Source organism: Rhinopithecus roxellana, chromosome 10, assembly GCF_007565055.1.
Source record: "Rhinopithecus roxellana isolate Shanxi Qingling chromosome 10, ASM756505v1, whole genome shotgun sequence".
In the NCBI taxonomy this organism is placed as follows: Eukaryota; Metazoa; Chordata; class Mammalia; order Primates; family Cercopithecidae; genus Rhinopithecus; species Rhinopithecus roxellana.
Window position 1 is genome coordinate 111,451,212 of NC_044558.1, and position 4,834 is coordinate 111,456,045.

General features: G+C 36.7%; 1 pseudogene; it reads right to left on the reverse strand.

Annotated features, from left to right (window-relative positions):
• Positions 1-3,782: 3,782 nt before the first annotated feature.
• Positions 3,783-4,472, reverse strand: LOC104655972 (annotated as a pseudogene).
• Between the last annotated feature and the right edge of the window lie 362 nt (positions 4,473-4,834).

The window sequence follows — 4,834 nt, forward strand, 5'->3', positions numbered from 1 at the left end:
TAAGATTTAGTTGATTCAAAAATGGTGTCACCTTGGTTATCCTAGGCTCCTGTTTCCCTAAGAGTAGGATACAATATTTCCCATAATTGTTGGCCATGGACATCCTTTACTCTGTTTGTTGAAAGAGCTGACTAATATTTCAGTGAACAATTCCTGGCAAATGCTTGTGTAAAAATATCAAAATATTTTCCTTGAATGTATTGCATGTTATTTATTGTAGTAGATTCTAAATATAGACTAGACTGTAACTGTATGTGCAGATTCTTTTTTTCTTGAGACGGAGTCTCACTCTGTTGCCCAGACTGGAGTGCAGTGGCACTATCCCAGCTCACTGCAACCTCCGCCTCCCGAGTTCAAGCAATTCTCCTGCCTCAGCCTCCCGGATAGCTGGGACTACAGGTGCATACCGCCACACCTGCTTAATTTTTTGTATTTTAGTAGAGATAGGGTTTCACTGTGTTGCCCAGGCTTTTCTCAAACTCTTGAGCTCAGGCAGTCCACCCATTTTGGCCTCCCAAAGTGCTAGGATTACAAGCGCGAGCATCCGGCCTATGCAGATTTTTTAATATCACAGCATCACCTGTCCTAAAGTCTTTAAATTTAGTGACCTTCGTGGCTCCTACTTCTTAGTCTCCAAGGTATTTTGATATTAACTTATATTGCGTAAGCATAAACTCTGAAATATTTCTCTTTTGTTACGTTTTTTAATCTTACTTCTTTCACTTTTTTACTTGATTGAACAAATTCCCCATTACTGGTCATCGCAGTCAGTATTTACATGCACCTCTCTCTTTTCCCCACTTTAGCTTTGTGTATCAATGTAGCCAGTTGGAACTCCAGGCTTGGCTATTTTCATAATAGGCTTACTACTCCTGTAAAATCTCTCAGAAACTATGGGCCTGCTCCTACTCTTTCCTTCTTGTCAATTTCCAAATATGAATCATATACACAGAAAACTTACTTCACAATCACCCTACCCCCAATTTCCCTTAGAGCAGAGCCTTATTGAAAGAAGTCTCAAAGCTATGCTAATAAAGTAGGCATCCCTACTGAGCCCTCACTGCTACTCTGAAATCTTTGTGTGTGTGTCTTATTGATAACATTATCAAAGTTTTCACATAAACTATCCCAGACCTTCTTCACTCTCCTGAAAGTACATATCTCACTTTGAAACCCTAAGAAAATGACCATGTCTTATAATTTTTAGAGAATTCAAAGTCATTCTTAGAACATATGAAAAAATACGTCAAAAATAAAACAAAACTTAAAAAAAACAAAACAATACAAAAAGTCATTCTTCCTAATTCATTTTATTACCAAGAATATGGCACTATTCTATTCGCCAGGACTAATCCTCTGTATGCATTTGCATATCTCACTGTTCCTTAGCTTTCTCCAGGACTCTATTTTATTGGTCTTCTTTTGTATACCTGTTTAATCTTTTTCTTTTTCTTACCTCCTTCCCTTCAGTTTTAACTGTTCATACGTCAATCATCAGGAAATATCAAATTATTTCAATTCATTTCTTTCTTCCTCAGCCCCCAGACCACTTCTTTTCCAAAAACTAGTTCACACATACTAACTCCCCTTTTCCAACACTCATTCTCTCAATTAATAGTAATATGATCTTCACCACATTCCTGAAAGTTGATTCTCTAGTCGACAGTTAACTTCCTTTTCAACAAACTTGATACCTCTTTCAGTTCTTATCCTAATTGTGGATGAACAGTTGGCCTATTGAGTTTCCCTGATTATTTGGCTTCTTTTCTTGTTTGGCCCTCAGGATCTTGCATTATTCAGTTTTTCCTACCTCTTTGTGGTTTCTTTTTTGTCTACTTCACTGATTCATGATTCTACTGTGTGTATTTATGTACTCCACCAGCTGCTGATCTCATCCATATCCATACCTTCAATTTTCATGCTCTATGGTATTGCTTCTTAACTTTGGCTGCATATTGGAAAGATTTTTTAAATTATTAATGATTATATTTACCCCCAAGTATCCTGATTTAATTGATCTGGGTATAGCATAGATATTGGGATCTTTATAATCTTCTTAAAGTCATTATAATGAACAACCTAGGCTTAAGTAACTACTCTGTGGATTTCTCTTGGTTATAGCAATTGACTTGTCAATTCAAACAATGCCTCAAAAATCAATAAATCTAAATCTGTAATATTTTATCTGTTTGTGATCATACTAAGTTCTGATGAATTTACAATTTTATATTATTTTTTGTCTTCTAGCTCCACTATAACCCACATATTCAAATGCTTTCTTACAGATAATATTACTGAGCATCTCATATATTTTGCTCAATAACTCCAACCATAGCCACCTGTTGACACCATATTGCCCCCTGCTTAGACTTTTACTATTGTATCTATTCAGTATACCCTTTCAGAATAATATTTTCAGAAAACAGTTTGATCATATTATTGCCAATTTGTTAGCTACTAAAATTAAATACAAGTTCATGCAACATATACATTCTCAGTCCCCAAACCTGTTTCATTGAACAAGTCTAGACTCCTCAGATCTTTTGCTTCTTCACTCATCTTTTTATCCCATTGCTTATACAGTTTTTTTCTCTTTATTTCCAACTTTCCAAATCCCTTGGGGTCCAAACTAAGATCTTTGATTTAGTTTCATATCTGATCTTGTTATAGTGGGAAATTTGCTTATCCTCTTTTGGTCTCAGGTTGGTTGCTGGGGTTTTATTTTACATCTGTAAAGTTGAGATGAGATCTTTCAGAGTTGTGAAACTGTAATAAGATAGTAATTGCAAAGTTTCTAGCTAAATATTAGTCCTCAAAAATGTTAACTACCTTTCCTGATTTTTTCTTCCATACAGTCCTAAAATTTGTGTCATGTTAATTTTTATTATCCTCACTCAACTCTTTTATGGTTGTGTGTTTTGCCTCCTCAACAAGCACTTAGGGACTGTGCCCAGTCTTGAATCATACTTCTTTTGTTACTACCACATACTTAACATGTATTATATTCATTGTAGGGCTCATCAAATATTTGTTGAATGGATTTTGCTAAGTAAATTAGGAAATCTTCAATCAGAGTACAACCCAAAGCTTTACAAGTCTAAATTATGAAGGATTTTTGTGGGAGCTTCTAATTTGTGGCTGAAAGAACAGAGCCAAATAACTTCCAGTATTAAAACACACACACACATACATACATACACACACACACACACACACACACACACACACACGGAGAGAGAGAGAGAGAGAGAGAGAGAGAGAGAGAGAATAAAACAAGGAAAGGAAAAAATAAATTAAAATAATTTCTGGAAATCAAAATGCAGATATGCTTTAAAACTGGTTCTTATTCTCTGCCTACAGTTTTAACCATATGGAAATGCTGGGAGAAAAATAACTGATGTGTCTTAGTTTCAACATCACTAAATGTAGGTAAATTGTTTTTAACTTTCTTCCATATGAGTTATGATGGTTGACCAATGTCATGAATGAAATATACTTTGAGATTTCTGTAAAGCATCAAGAAACTGCTGTATTAAAGTGAGATTATTACTGTATATACTATAAATATTATGTAGGTGTGTTTCTTCCAATATTTACAATATTCAATTTCTTCTTCTAATTTTTTTTCAGTGTTTCATTTCTCTTTTTTACTTCATCAAGACAAGCAAAGTACCAGTGCTGCACATTAAAAATACACAAATACATCACTCACACCGCATCAACTCCTACAGGCAAAAGGGCTTTTACTAAACATTGCTCCTCTTCGAAGCACATAATCACAGCTAAATGTATCAAGAGCCATCTGCTGGTCCAATGTAGCCAACTCCAATTAGCAAGATGTCCATTAGTGTCCATATTTCCAGGCCACTGAAGCTGGAGAGCTTGCCAAGGCCTTCTTGCCACTGGTCGAGGTAGAAATGGTCTGCTCCAAAGCCACCAAGGGTGATGCTTAGAGCCAGAGCAATTGACCACTTACAGCCTCCAACCCAATTTCAGTACAGCATTTTGAAAAAAGTAGTTACCCAAGTCATGAATGTGTTGATCAAGCAGTTAGCAGCTTGAGGTAATGCCGTTGAGGACAGGACCTTATGCATCTGGTAGAATTGAAACATTCATATTCTGTTTCTGGAAGCTTCCAGCAAAATCAAGTCATGTTGATGATAAAGTTACTTTGGTATTTTAATTCTTAATCAACACAGGCAACTGAAGGTTTCACTGTACAGTCAAAAGTGACTAGCTTCCCATAGACACAGGGGACATTTGTTGTGCAGTCTATAAAGTCTGCAGAATATCTGCTACACAAACCATTGCTTGAACGTAAAAGGTGGAATTTCGGTACTTTCACTGCCCAACAGGAAGTAGCACTGTGAGAGTAAAAGCAGCACATGGCACAGGCAGTGGGCATCCCACACCTGAGCTGTTACAGCCACCCATAATTTTGATTTATTAGTCACAATTGTTTTTGTTTTCATATCATTTATTATACTATGATCTACTCTCCCTCCTCTGACTCTCTTTGCTAAATGCGCTACCTGAAGTTCAGGTCTATCCAAATTCAGCTTCCTCGCCCATCCCGTGTTGTGTGCTTTAGTTTACCGATGAAACCTCAAGATGTCTTTGTTATAATTAGAGTACAGTCAACTCTCAATTATCTATGATAATGGATTACTGGGAGAGCCTGAATAAACAAATTGGTTTGGAGATTTGTCACCTTGAGTGAACTCTTTCTCCCAAGCTGTCCCTTGGGAGTGGTAGAAAGGGTAGGGTGAGGGAAACAGGGAGGCCAACTCCTCACAGTGACTCATGCTCCAGAGGGTAGCTTCACAGATAACTT